Source organism: Octopus sinensis, linkage group LG1 (assembly GCF_006345805.1).
Source record: "Octopus sinensis linkage group LG1, ASM634580v1, whole genome shotgun sequence".
Classification (NCBI taxonomy): domain Eukaryota; kingdom Metazoa; phylum Mollusca; class Cephalopoda; order Octopoda; family Octopodidae; genus Octopus; species Octopus sinensis.
In genome coordinates this window covers 150,162,423-150,179,166 of record NC_042997.1, presented here as the reverse complement: position 1 = coordinate 150,179,166, position 16,744 = coordinate 150,162,423, and the positions used below count along the sequence as shown (strand labels likewise).

At 33.0% G+C, this 16,744-nt stretch overlaps 1 protein-coding gene across 2 annotated transcripts in view; it reads right to left on the bottom strand.

The window, feature by feature from the left end:
- Positions 1-16,744, bottom strand: part of LOC115210194 (toll-like receptor Tollo) — a 306,397-nt gene that overhangs the window by 196,155 nt on the left and 93,498 nt on the right. For both annotated transcript variants that reach the window (XM_029778665.2, XM_036505668.1), the window contains exon 2: positions 11,304-11,386. The gene's annotated coding sequence lies outside the window, so the exon portion shown is untranslated. The remainder of the gene's footprint in view (positions 1-11,303; positions 11,387-16,744) is intronic.

Below are 16,744 nucleotides of genomic sequence, written 5' to 3'. Positions count from 1 at the left end.
CATATACATATGCATAATGCGTGCAAAAAGGAATATAAACAAATTGTTACACAGAAATATTCCCAAGTAGTGGGAAGACTTTCGATGTCTACTCATACAAATCCCTTAAATCAACGGTCACCTTGATCATTAAGGTTAAATATGCTCCCCAGTCATCATTCTCCAGACTGTAGGCGCATGCACAGAACCAGCTTCTTTATACAGACCATAGTCTCCATTCTCTTCTACCTTTAACCATATTTGCTGGGTATTAGGATTTCACTTTGCAGTCTCATTTTCCATCACTGTCTAAACTTGAAATCTTAGATGAGCTTTACCCCAAGTCAAATATGCCTCACTTCAGCCTTTTCATATTTGTTCACCAACAAACATATAAAGACCGACTGGCCTTCCCGGTCAAAAATATCGGATCGACGGGTGTCTCAATAGACTTAGCTGATGGCTGACTCCATCTTTCACATGAAAACAAGTTAGCAAGCTTCAGAAATTGGAGAGGGCGTATAGAACAATACGTAATATATTAATGCCCTACCGATTCTGAAAATTTATCGTCGCTCTGGCGAAAATGTTTTCCAAGACATTAACAATGGCCACACTTTGCAAGAGGATTACAGTCGATTTATATTAATATTTTAAAACCTATTTGCTCTGGCGGAAAAGCGTAGGAAGCCTGACCCGCTATTAGTCTACTTACTGTTGTAATGATGATGAAGATAACGATGCTAACTATTAAGAAGATGCAAGCCAGTAAGAGATGGGTTGATGATAATAATGATGGCAACGACGGTGACTATCATAATGATCATGATATTGATGGCGATGATAATGATCATATATTCTTTAAATGCTACAAGGGCAACAATGGTAACAGCAGCAGCAATACCATCAAAAGCAGGTATGTTTGTAGAAACGTCAATAGACTACTCAGTGTACTGATTAAGCTATTATGTTATATTGTACCTCAGGTTACTAAATATACATCTTGGTATGCCAAATGATGCGTACACACACACATGCATATGCATATAAATGCCTATAAATATATAGAATTCAATTCTATATTTAAGAGATGAGGAATTATGTACATTATTTACATTTGATGGATATTTGTCTTCAACTTGTTTGTTGTTAACAAAACGTTTCGGCTGATATACCCTCCAGCCTTCATAAGGTATCTTGGGGAAATTTCGAACCTGGGTTCTCATTCCTAAGGTAATTTTCGATGATATTATTATTATTCATGTTACTGCCAGGAATCGAACTCGGAATCTTGGGGTTAGCAGCCAGAGCTCGTAAGTGGTTAAGAGCGCAGCCTGCTAACTCCAAGATTCCGAGTTCGATTCCAGGTAGTGACCTGAATAATAATAATAATAATAATAATAATAATAATAATAATAATAATAATAATAATAATAATAATAATAATAATAATAATAATAATAACATCGAAAGATATCTTAGGAATGCGAACTCAGGTTCGAAATTTCCCCAAGACACCTAATGAAGGCTGGAGGGCATATCAGCCGAAACGTTGGGTTAATAACAAACAAGATGAGAACAAATATCTGTCAAATGTAAATAATATAAATAATAAACCTATAGAAACTTATGTATCTTCCTTTATAAATATATATATATATATATATATACTTTGATACTTTGATACTTTGATAGGTTTCGGCCATTATTGGCCCAGGCCATGTCTAACTTAATAGCACCACCTGGTATATATATATATATATATATATATATATATATATATATATATAGAGAGAGAGAGAGAGAGAGAGAGAGAGACATACAGACATACATAGATATATGTATATAATATGTATGTACATATTTGATCATCATATATATGTGTGTACGCGCACACACACACTCCTCCTCACACACGCATATATATGTTATGTTATATATATATTATAATAGAAATATTTTCGTATGTATTTGTTTGCATCCCTGCAAATCTAAATTAAAATCAATTCAAATATTGGAGAACGAAATAGAATGTTTCCTCTCCTTTCTACCTTTGTTTCCATATCCTACATTTTGCAGCTCAAACAGTATATTGATCGATTTCAATGACTCCTGGTGCTATACCGCAATATTGATCGTTGTACTCCATCTACAAAAATGCCCTTTGCAGCAGGATAAAGGCAAGTACGATGCATCAAGGTCTTCGATTTAATCTGCAGCAATTTCTTCCTGCTTTTGAAATATTTAATCTTCTTACAACTAAATACTTCAGTTAGAGAGCATATTTTAAGTACCTAGCCGGTCTCAGCGGGGGGAGAAAGCCACTCAAAGACACTTTTCTAACTGGAAATCTTACCAGTTTTCAAGGATTTGTTTCCTTACTATTCAGCTAACTTCGCAAATAATTTTTGATCATTTCCTGTAATATCTATGTTCGTTTTATTTATTTTTGTTTGCTAATTATCGACCCCACATTGATGTAAAAGTAAATCATAAGGATGTTTTAATCCATATATCTGAAGTAGAAGTAGCTACTGGACATTGATCTGAGATTATACCGGACATTTTCCATGTCTGTCGCTTCCATTAGTATTGGAAAGTACAGCATAAAATTGTCAATTTTCCATTAATTTTCTTTCTATGCATTTCCCGAAAGTTGTAAGAAAACCAAATATGTGAATAATGTAAACTGAAACTTGTTTTGCATTTTTTTTTATTAATAAAAGCTTTTAATAAATATATGTACCATTTTCTAATCAATTAATTATGTAGCATAGCAATAAGTGCATTATTAATATTATTAATAATTGTTTGTTATTGAAAATCAAAAGTGCAAAAAATAGAAAAAAAACATTTGTTTTCTTTTTCCTTAAAATATTTACGAGACACAGAGTGAAAATTAAGATTATATGCATTTCTTTGTAGCAAGCTGACGCAATTTGATCAAAACATGTTCTTTTTCATTCCGATTGTATTTCACTATTGAATAAATATGCTTGTACAAAACTAAGTACTTAACTTATTTATTCCAGTGATGTTAAGATAATTGATAAACACTGAGTGAAAACGCTTTGGGGTAATAAAATCGTTTACTAGTCTAATTTTACATATGGAAACACTAAAGGTGAGGTCAGACTACTGAATCTGTCTCGATGTGGTTAATCGGCCTGACAGAAATAGCACTGAAATCAATCTCAATTCATATCCAACAATTTTTGAGAAGAGGAGAACATTATACAACATAGACTTATACACTTCTAAATGAATGGGAAGAGCAAAAGTTTCGATGAGAACTGATTTACAATTTAAAGAAGAACAATAACAAATATCACCAATGACTATATAAAAAAAATATTGCTAAAGTGGAAAGTTGACGGCAAAACATACTTGTATACCTAAACAGACTGAATCTAGTAAACATTTTGAATAGCAAATGTTAAATGAAGCTATGGTTAAGGAAGAAAAACATAATACTCTCCAAATGTATATGTCCTCCATTTTACGTAAACTTGGGAGGAAAGCTAAACTTCAGTTGTAAATTGATAAAGCGTAGATATCGCTGTACAGTTACGACGTTCTCATTACAACCAGATGGTTTGGAGTTCAAATCCATCGTTTAGCGCCTCGGGCAAGTTTAGCAGACTTAGGAATGACTGCTATTATAAGTTTGCTTGCACAATAGGTTTACCAAGGAAATCTAGTAGATGGAAGCTGTATGGAAAAACATCAGAGGAGCCATCCAGTTTCGAGGTGACAGACTTAATCAATTGACCACCTTAACACCACCACCTCCTTCTCCTCCTTAAAGTATTTAATAAACTGCTATCTTCCGTAAGCACTCTGGACTGGCTTCTGCTCCAAGAACAAGTTCTCTTCTTCCTCGTTAGTATATGAGAACTTAAAGATTCCATAAGTACCGATCTTCTACCCTTGACTTCACCTTTAAAAAAAGTATATTTTGTAATATAACCTATGTGTTTCAGAATTCTAACGTACGCCAAGTCTACTGGTAAATATATGCAATGATTTTGAATGATGTAGTAATAGAGTAAGATTTCTCTCCAGACAATATGATATATGTGCAGGTATGGCTGTGTAGCTAAGAAGCTCACTTCGCAATTCGCACTTCGAATTCACTACGTTGGGCAAATGTCTTGTACTATAACACCGACTGATATTTAGCGAGTGAATTTGGAAGATGGAAACTGCGAAGATGTGTGTGTATGTGTGTGTCCGGGCGTGTGTGTGTTTGTGTACACAACACGCATATATATTGTGATTGTCTCACGCCGCTTGATAACTTGGTAAGTGATGTTGGGATATATCCCTCCAAACTTCGTTTTAAAGAGATCGATAAAATAAGACTTTAAATAACTTTTGGAGAAAAATCATTAAATCAAAGCGCATGCGTGATAGCAGCCAAATGATTGAAATTGGTATAATAGTGAAAGAACAAATATTATTTTTGGTGCCAGAGAACAGCCATATCTGGTTACCTAACAAAATGTTGCTCACCAACAAGCTCCTGCCGTGTCACGTCCTGTTTGTGTTACTTCTACCGTTACTACAAAACATCCTTGTTCCTTTGAAGTAACTAGTTATGTAAAATATCCGCCGGAGACACATGACACATCTGCTTTGTCTAATTCATTTCATTTTGAATTGAATGCTGTATGCTAAACGTTTCATCCTAACCTTCTCTAGAATAACAGCTCTATGTAAATGTTATTCGACTACTCCATTTACACGCATCGCTCTACAAAACTAAAAGCTGAACAATAACTATGGACAGCGTTCCTTTTACTTCGTTCTAAAACAATGATTGTTTATATGAATCAAATCAAATAATAAACAAACACTATGTGAGAATTTTGTTATTTCTTTAAAATATTTTCCAGGCTCGTTTATATTATTAAGGCAATACAAAAACTGTCAAGGGTGAAATATAAATAAACTTTAGGAAACATTAAATTATTTAACTACTTGATAATAAAACACAATAAAAGAAATTATAAATGAGGCGAATAAACGCAGTTTTGTTGAATTACAAAAGAAAGTTACTAAGAATTGAATACAGCTGAAATCAAGATGAGCTATCGTTTATTTTTTTACTTTTTTTTCTGAGGATGGAAATAAACAAATAAATATTTTAAATCTAAAGACTAATTTTAGAAGAAATTTTAGCTAAAATAAACGAATTTAAAAATAGTATAAAAAAATAACTCAAATTTTTTTAAATGTACTCAGAAAAGAATTGTTTATTTAAAACGCTAAAATGACTATCTAAAGCCAAATGAAATTATAGTCTCTTAAACTGGTGAAATGAATTATCTAATTAAGAAAATAGGATTGTTTCCTTCGTAGGATATGGAGGGGGCAGACATCGGAATCTTTGACTTGCGAAAAAAGATACTGTATTCAATAGATGGAATCTAACTGCTACCATTAGAGTTTATAAACTAAGTGAGCGAGATTCTGTTGAACGTAAATTTGAAGACCAGCTTTACTACTTAGTCGAGTCATTAAGTTAAAATATCTATTTACATGTCCCAAAGCTTTTTTTCAAATCTAGATTTAGAATTTGTTGAAAAAGAAAAAGGGGGAAAAAAAGCAAACAGTGTGTTGAATGACTAACCAATAAATGAATGAATAAATACAACTGAAAAGACAGAAAGCTAAAAATGGATTAAGCTTATGATTTCAACTAATATTTCTAACTACATTATTAAGATTATTTAATTCATCATTCTTTTTAATTAAATTAACCCAATTTCAGAATGTCTTTATCAAATAAACTTGGTTTATCTTCACGATTTATTTAAATGTAATTAAAAAATAATTTTAGTAACTGATTTTTGTTTTGAGGCTAGAGGACTACAAAGATGAATAGAACGTTGACTTCTTTTATCTTACATGTACGAGAAACATTTTTTTTCTTCACAATACTAGATAGAAATAAATTCGAACATATCAATATCCTTCAGTTTTTTAAGCAATTGCTGTTTTAACCCGAAATCAACACTGACTGAGTATACATATCCTGAAAACGATTCAGCTGGTATTGTTTGCTTTAAATTCAAATTATTATAATGTTGCTTTAGATGCAGCATGCATCTTTCCTTTACGGTTAGGAACCATTTGTGTGCAATTTGGTTGCTAATCTTATCAGATGGAGCAACTGCATACAGGCTAAGTTGTTAAACTTCTAAGGATAATATGTTGCACCAAACTAATCAAGAAACACATATGATCAAAGAAGTTTCTGTTACGACCACACAAGAACATAAGAGACTGCTCGGTGCGAGAATCGAACCAACAATCTAACGATCATGGTGAGTCTTACGCCTAACAGTGACATCATACCTTAACTAAAGAATACTGCTGGACAAATTATTGCTGTTCCAAATTTTTTCTTTTAACATGAGGTCAATTGCGATAGGTTAGACCTATCATTAGAAAGCAATAATGTTGCAACACTCCTTTTATTTTAAAAACATGTAATACAGTATCATGTGTTCCTGTCATATTGAAAATAGTGGAGTGAGGTTTGAGAAAAACTTAGCTGCTTTCACAAGCTCACCGCTTAGACCCTTACAGGCACACACCCAGAGGGTTAGAAAATTTGAATTGTACATGGAGACGCAGGTATCAAAATCAAACTGATCGCCCAGCATATCAATATTCTGCTGTAGCCTCAGATCTACCAAAACTTTGTTATTGACATTTACTTGAAGGAAATTGTATGAATCCTATGTAAGGATCGGTTCGATCTGCATGCAGGTCAATAGACTTAATTCATAACCCGATTTAACGAAACTACATGACACTTAAGGAGAGCATAATCTTTGTTGTGAGTATTCGACTCAATTACACAGTGTGAGGATAAAATTCCAGCCGTTTTTAACAGATCTGAAGGCGTTCACTAGAAATGGCCGTTCCTACACTGACTAAGATTTCAATATACAAAATAAAATTGATCAGATTTAGATGGGGATTTTAGACAACATTATGATGTCTTATAGTATGTATTCATACAAGCATACGTATAAAAATCAATTATATATGTATATTTGTAAGAATATTTGTATGAGTATATAATAACTACGTGATGTCACACAACTGTACAATTATCTCAATGAAATTTGAATATATTCAAACGCCTTTGAAGGAATACATGGATGTAGTGGAGAAACTGTACAGTCAAAGCAATATCGATTCCACATTATAATGCACTGATTTCTTTCTTGAAGTGTATCCAACACGAACCATGTTCTGGTTAATGTACGTGTGATTGTGTGTGTTATGCAACAGCAAAGCGTAAATCAGCAGAACTGAACTAAATTTCAATATTACAAATCCTTATTGTGTGTAAAAGTAACACTGGTAATACTTTATTTTTAAGCTGTTAATGCGTAGCAAAGTGAGGGTGTTAGTCTACAGACGAATCGTTCCATAATTCCTTCTATAATCCTCAAGATTTCATCCCTAATCAGTAACAATCTATCAAACGATTATCTACCCTGTTTTACTGCACATAACATACACATGATGTTTCGGTAATTATTCACCATACCGTGAGGCTTTGTATTGTTTAGATATATTTCAATAATTCTGATTTACGCTGTGTTTTGTACAAAAATGCTAATTAATGAAGAGCAGTCAAAAGCGCTAATATGCAAATAAATCAGTTCGCCTTAAGCCTGCTTTATTTACTAGCTGACCCGCTGGGAGGGACTTGTTTGAGGAGTGATCAACTACCGGGAAACGAACCGTTAAGAAATGCCCTTAAACGTTTACCTCCGCATCAATAGCATAAAATACGTTTGCATTTGTATTTGACTAAAAGAATCGCTGTAATATTCACACAGATGAGCATGTGGAAATGAATACTTATATACGAAAACATGTAAGTATATACATAGACTAACGTATATGCATGCACACTTGCGTATATACAGGTGCACCTACGTGTACAAATGTTCACATGAAACATAGGCACACCTACAAACAAATAAAAACATACATACACATTTATATATATACTTACATATATACAAATATCCCTAGCTAAATCAATGAGTTTATATTGTCATGTGTGCCCTAAGTAACAAATACGATACACATATGTATGTTTGAGAAATTGAATACAACACGTGCTCACTTTCAATATTATGTGTTTATATATATATATATATGCGTAGGACTTCATGGCTTTTATTTCTCTAAACATTTGTGATTTGTATCCGTGTTACCTACGTATGGAAGAAACGGTATTACTTCATAAAGTAGGATTACTATAAAGTTTATATGAAGTGAATAAATTCAATTATCGTATTGCACCAGAATAGAAAAACCATAAATAGTCATATGAAAGGAAAACCTCGATGCGATTCACTTTGTAAATCTTTGAAAGAATCTGGTGAACCATAAGATACTGTATGTTGTAGAATAGGTGAATGTTTCATGTTTCATGTACATAGCAATGTATCAATTTACTTAACTATGCGATTAGTGACGAGATATGGAACATATATATTGTTGATAATCTGATTTTCATTTTTGGAATTTCTTTATAGATATTGATATTGAGACATTGTCAAATAGACATTTACAGCGCAGCTGTGTATTAGGTGCGTTGCAAAAACACACACATAAAATCGCATTTCTATATATAAGAACACATGCATGCAATTGTATTGTATATACGAATATATATATATATAGACAAACACAACATATGCACACCACACACACTATATACATGTATTATATATGCACACATACAGCCATATTTATATACACAAACTCAAATATCCGCAGAAATATACATATATACTTCAAAAATATATATTTATGTACAATAGTATAGACACATACGCATAGATAAATGTATATATATGTTCATATATATATATATGTGTGTGTGTGTGTGTGTGTATTATTAATACATACATGTCTTTATATATATGAATGTATATATTATGGCTTATATAGTATTAATACGCACACGCAAACACACACACACACACAAACACACACACACACATACATATATATATAGGTATGTACACATCTACACTCTCAGGCACAAAATATATGTTTGTGTTTGTACACACTCATAGCAAATATAAACAACGGTAGTGCCGTTCTCATGTGAAGTGAGGTTAAGCGAAACGATGTACGACACTACTTTTAGGTAGAGTGCAATAATATACAATGAAAGCTATATGTCTGTGTGTGGTATTTGGTCTTTCCTCATTGCAGTCTTATGCAAGCGACTATATTACTGGTGTAAGAACTGAGAGTATTCTGCCCTAGTGTTAAGTTTCAAGAAATGATGGCACTCACATTTGGATACATGTATATTACTTTATTTGCGGGTTAACAAGTCAACCAATGGTTTCATACGAAGTGATTTTCTCATACAATAAGGGGACGAGTAACAACACATACATGTAGCACGTTTAAACAATTATCTCTTGACATGAAACTTTTGGTTGCCTTGTTAACTCCACGAATAAAGAATGTGTGTGTGTGTGTGTGTGTGCAGGCGCAATGGCCCAGTGGTTAGGGCAACGGACTCGCGGTCGTAGGATCTCGGTTTCGATTCCCAGACCGGGCGTGGTGAGAGTTTATTGAGCGAAAACACCTAAAGCTCCACGGTGCTGTGGCGATCCCTGCTGATCTCTTCCGCCAAAACTTTCTTTCACTCTTTCTTCTGTTGGCCTGCTCGCTTAGTCAGCGGGGTGGCGTCATTTGAAGGCTAAAACAATGCGAAGCGCAATCTGACCAGCGATGTGTAGCAACATCTGATAGCCTGGTCGGTCACGGTGATCACGGTGATATATATATATATATATATATATATATATAATATATATATATATATAATATATATATATATATATATATATATATCACTAAATGCGGTATTGAGCATATAGCATTATCAATCCACAAATAAAGTATATATTCACCAAAGCATTTTTGAGCTCTCATCATCACTGTTCACCACTAACGTTTCGAATAACATATTTCGTGTCCGTTAAGTAGTAACCTTCCCTTTTAAAGCGACATCTTTTGTTCTTTCTCCATGTGACGTTGCTCTCATATATAAATTTATATGAATTTATACACTTAATTACCTTTTTTCCTTATTGCAGGAATGAACAAATAGCCTATGTTTTTATATCAAAAATTAAATTCTTAATGCCGAGAGGAAAATGTGTCTGTGTCTGATCATACCTATACTCTTAGTGTTTGAAACATAAAACGACATAAAGTAAGTCACGCCCGAATCTAATAATATCTCTTCTGCACCAACGCAATGGTATTATTTCTGTAGTTTGTGATCAAAAGATTTTAATTTTATACGCATTTTACCAGGATATTCTCTTGCATGAACGTATATTACTTCAGGTGTATTATCCCTTCTTTTACAATAAAACTAAAAGTAAATATAAAATTTCACATATATATATATATATATGAATAAAATTTTATACATACAAACATACATACATACACGAGAATCAACTTTCTGCTTTTGTTTATTTCCAGAATAAGTTAAACAAATCGTATATTTTATCTCTTGCCAATTAATTGCAATGTCTAGGGAGATTGCTAGTAGCTTAGAAAGCTGTAGGTGTTGTTATTTAAAAAGTCAGCCAATTATTGCACTCTACCCCCACACACAAAAACTACAGACAAGTACTCATGCACATATGAGCTAATATACAGACGTGCTGAACAATTCTGGAGTAAACATGTGCTTCTCTGTAAATAGAATCGTCTAGTTTCCCATTCTTTCAAATCTCAGGAAGATATACAATTGTAGTCAAGTAAAATACACAACCATACACATATATGTAATTATTAATTGTAGATTACTAATCTATAAAACGATTCCTATCACATTCTACAGTTTATTACTATTTTTTCATATAAGATAAATTTCTAAATGTCGAAATAAATTCTGTTACTAAATTTCGGTATCTTACCCTATTTCCCAAAGTATTAAACACAAACGGGCACATATGTTCTTGCCTGATGCTTTACAGTGAGGTGAACGCAAATGTCTAAGAAACAAAATTACTGAATGTTTAGCGATATCGAAAATCTTGTTTAGGAAATACAGTTCTAGACACAAATGACGGTTCCATTCATTTATCCACGTGTGGAAATGCAATGCGCGGTCGTGCATACATTTGATAAGTTTTCTATGCTGACCTTATACAATAATGTTTACCCGGCGGTTGAAAAAACAAGCACAAATTTTCTACAAGTTATACTGACACGATTTATAAATAAATGCGATTACTTACATGGAGTTAGTGAATGTCCACATAGATATGTGTAAAATCCTTTACTCAGAAGAGCCTTTAGATTCTCCTCCACAAATGAAGCACTGCAAACAAAATATAATTAAAATAATTATTACAGAATAAATGAAATTGTAATGAACAATTGGAATACAAAGAATTTAATATACCAAATTACATAGCAGCGCAGAAACAAAATGAACACAGTAAACACAGCAATCAAAATACCTAGTTATAACAAATGATCCACGCAATATGTAATATATGAACAAAATAACACTGGATATAGGATAGGTGATTATGTTATTTTCAATATCATCCAACAGAATATTATATGCATTATATTCCGTCATCATATATTATTAATGTACTACAAAAACAAAGTAATTATCAAAGTCACTATCAAAAGACCACAAAGCTTGGATACCGCCCATTCAATTTTCGATAATTAATGTCATTTGCCAATATGTTTGTACAACTTTAAATAGTAAACGCCAAGATTGTATTTATTAACATAGTTGGACAGATGCTACATTTTGCAGACAGCTTACCGTGCATGTACAAAAAGGCATCACTACAACGCAAAACAAAAAGTAGACCAAGAGAATTCAAACCGCTCAAACAAGTTCGTTGCCGACAAAGACCTCACTAACAACGACCATATTTCTTTTAAGCATGATAATTAGTATATTTTATTAATTATTTTTGTAATTATATCCCATTTTATTATGAGTTGCTAATGATTACAAATAGGCTCTTGCTTCCGTTCTTTAAATAGGAAATTTGAATTCCTCAAGAAATACTGATGAACAAATTTTCCGTGCATTAATACTTGTATAATGTTTTTCATCGATGGTTTTTCGTTTATTTTGATTATTTCCCTTAGCTCGATTTTCTTTATGCGATAGACTAATTATCTCAGTGTTTAGCCATAAAAGTTATATTACAAGCAAACTAAAATAGAAAGCTGTTTACGAAGCTAGCTAGAGCTACCTAGTGAATAGACTCATACCATAATTACGGAAAATATATATTCTAAATGCTGAAAGAAATCTGATGTTAACGATCAGAACGAATACGTCTTTGTTCAGAAGATCACCTCATATAATAATAATAATAATAATAATAATAATAATAATAATAATAATAATGATGATGATGATGATGATGATGATGATGATGATGATGATGATGCAATACTTAAGCCCTGATGCAGTAGCAGACAGTAGCTCTCATGGCTTCTGATCTTAACTGACTGGAAGTGTAATCATGTAGACTGTTTTGACTTGTTATAAAAGACGGGCTACAGCAAATATTCTGCTTAATACTACAGATTTGCTAGTCAGTTGTTTGACTTAAACTAGTTGAGCATGTCCCTTAGTGGCTGATGATATATGCATCTTTGATCACGAGCAGAAGTAGTGGGTGAGCATCATAGACATATGCTGAGAGGAATTCTTTGGAGTTTGGATAATTCACCTCTGGAAACATGGGTGTTTCGTTCAACATCCTTAAATAACCCTTATTCAGGGACCTTTTGAACAAAATAGGCAACTCCACCTCAGGAAGATTCTAACTGGGCCCCACATGCAAGGTCATGCACTGTTTATCTTGAGATGTTATCATTATATCGCATGCATATATGGTTGTGATGCATGTGCCTGGTGTACCCATATCAGACGTGTAGTCACGATGGGTATATTGGGCTTCGTATATTTTACCCCAATGTCCCTTTGAAGGCATGCAGTGCTCTCCCACTCAATAATAATAATAAAGGTTTCAAATTTTGCCACAAGGGTAGACAATTTTGGGACAGTGGATTAGTCGATTTATTCTATCGAAATCGAAAGGATGAAAGGCAAAGTTGAGCTCAGCGGAATTCGAATTCATGATGTAGCGGCGGACGAAATACCGCTAAGCATTTGGTCCAGCGTACTAACGATTCTACCAACTCGCCGCCTTAATAATAATAATAATAATAATAATAATAATAATAATAATAATAATAAATTCGCAATATCTATTAATAATGTACCACTACGATCTTTAAAAAAACTAGATGAAACCGGAATACACTTACAATTTTAAGTATATAAATTAACTCGAAAAGTTATTAGGAAAATAAATTTTAAATAGTTATCCCGTGTGTATATGTCTATGTGTACGCGCGCGCGCACTGTTGCCAGTTGCTGGGAAATTTGAAGAAGCTTAACATAGTATGTTAGATTCTTCACAGTTGTTTTATCGTTAAGTTCCTTTATAGGGATTCTAAAGAATTCTCACGCAAACAACCGTAAGATGGTAAAGTACTCGAGTGAATGAAAATTTGAAAGGAATATAACTTGACACTTCTTTTCTCTGCGGTGTCACTTTAATTAGGCGGATATCGTTATTCAACACGTTTGGTTCCTTATTTTACTGTCTTTATTATTATTATTATTATTATCATTATTATTATTATTATTATTATTATTATTATTATTATTATTATTATTATTATTATTGCTTGTGTTTTAGGGACTGCATATGCACACATTCGTATATATATATATATATATATATATATATATAATATATATATATATATATATATATAACGTATGTATGCGCATGCGCGCCTCTATTTTCATATATATATATATATATATATATATATATATATAATATATACTTATCATATGCGTGCAGTTGTATGTACGACAGTGACTGGCCAATTTAGAGTTCCACGTAGCGTATCAGCAACTAGACTCTTTCGAATAAAGCGAAGTGGTTACTGCTATATCAGCAGTATTGCAGTTTATAATATTCAGTGAAAATGTGAGAAGAATTATGATAAGCACATGATGCAATCTATATAATGTATTTCCTACATACGTTTTGATATTGTTATTTCCATCCTCTGCAGTGGATGTTCGAAGTGCTATTGGATGGTAAACCACAATATTTTGCCATCCTCAACATTATATATATATAGGAGAATATTGTAGTTCGCTTGAAGCATTGTGTATTGTTTGTAAACAATAATAATAAATAGTAGTAATGTGTTTTGAATGGCACATACATCAAGATACATAGACAGAGAGACATATAGCTGCTCTTCCTTTTACTGGTTTTAGATGTTCGAGTGTGGCCATTCTCCAGCACGGCTTCCAAGTGTCTTTTGTCAATAATATCAGTTCGAGTACTAGTTTCAGTCTTGTACCTATTTTATGAATTTATATGTATTAATTGACACGTTACTATTTTCAGCACATTAACACTTGCAAGTACATAAATGTGTACAAACGTGTATTCATAAGCATACATGCCATTGTATATATGCATAACGCTCAGACACACACAGGCAAATACATATATATGTATCACATACTTGGAAGAGAGGGAATTGCTTTCAAAATTCTGAAGTTGCGGTTTGAAAGGAAGACATATGTGTATTAATAATATGCATGAATATCTTGATTTTTGGCTATCTGCTTTCACCGTAGGAAGTAACTGCCAGTGAGAAATGAATTCCTGAAAAGTATGTGAACCTGAATGCTATTTGTTTCTGATTGTAGACAAAACTGTACTGTTTAACTGGGAGAAGACCTATATTTTATTTCTGTAACACCGTTTTACAGTAAGAAGCTATTCTGTGATATCGCCTTGAAGGGTATAGTCGAACGAATCGATCCCGGTATTTACAATTTCAAAACCTAGTGCATCATCTATTGGCGTCTTTTGCCGAACCATTAAATTACAAGGAAATAAAAAAACCAACAGTGGTTGATAAGAAGTGGTTTGCGACAAGCGCAAGTAGAAATACATACATAGATGTATACATATAATGGGCTTGTTTCTGTTTCCGTCTGCCAAATCATTTGAAAAATCTTTGATCATCCCGGAGCCATAGTCCAAAACACTTACCCAAGGTGATTCGAAATGGGACTGAACCCAGTATGACATGGTTGGGAAGCAAGCTTCATAATCAGACAGTGACGGCTGTGCCTTTGCCAATGATTTCAACATATCATCTCAGGTTAACCACTGAAAAGTTTGGAAATAACCAGTTTTATAAATCTGAGTTCTCTAATCATTTTCACTGCATTCATGATGCTTTGATCCTGCTCCATGTCATAATCTCTCGAGTTGATCTGTAATTGAAGGCTAGTCCTGGTCATCCCATCTTTCTTTCGGATATAATATACCGAGAATGTCATTATCTACTGTCTCTCAACTTACTTATGCATGCTTTTTTTTTGTAGAATAACGGTGAATTGAACCGGATATTACATGGTAACCATTATGCTCCGATGAATTAATATACTTACGTAGAGTTAATTATTATGAAACTTAAAGCGGAAGAAAGAAGCGTAGAATATTCCAGCGTAATATAGATCGTTTTAATAGAAATGTTTATTAATTTTGGAAAAACTGATATTTCATTAAAGTGTGAATGAATCAATACTTTTAACTTTTAATGATATGTTTATCCGATATAAAAGTAAAGACTAGTTATTTAAAATACATAAACGAATTCATTTTAGAACTATTTGCCAAGTTTTCAATGAATAATTTGTCGATAAAATGTAGAACAGTATATATATATGTATATATATATAATGTTTGTTTTAATGTTCATTTATAATAATAAAAAGAATTTGACATTAATCTCATTGGCTGCTCTATACTTTCGTAGAGTAAGCCATATATATATATATATATATATATATATATATATATATATATATATATATATATATATATATATATATTATATATCTCGAACAAGAATGTTGCTGTCAGTGACTTCGGAGTTTCGGTCAGCTAACCCATGACGTATTCGCGCGTGTGTGTGTGTGTGCAAAATACTGCAATGATTCAAAGGATATGGATTCACAGGATTTACACAGTGTTGGAACTGGCTGTATTCATGCGTCCTTGTGCACGAAGGCCAGAAGTGTATGTTGGCGCACGTATAGAGTTGTGAAGGATAAATATATATATATAAGTATATATATGTATGTATACAGAGAGAGAGAGAGGGAGAAAGACAAAGAGCGAATGTAAAATATGTTTAACTCTTACCAATAATCGCCCACCAAATATGTCATGTGTATTGTGTATATAGACAGTTGTTTGTGTGCTACTTGTACGCCTTGAAAAGTAATACGCTACACCAAATATATGCATGTATTTGTGTACGCATGTTCATAAAATGGCAAAGGAAAAGATGAAATTTTGCCGCTATGTCATTAACTTCATCAGCTGGTAGAGCTTTTCTGCTATAAGATGCAATACCCTCATAGCTGAATGATTGCGTATCACTTTGGTCTTCATCGGAGCTTCAAACATGAACTACATGCATGTTTGTTTGTTTTTGTTTTTGTTTTTCCAGTTTCAGCTCTTGAGCTGTGGCCATGCTGGGGCACCGCCATTGTAGTGAAAGAGTACAGCAGGGATCA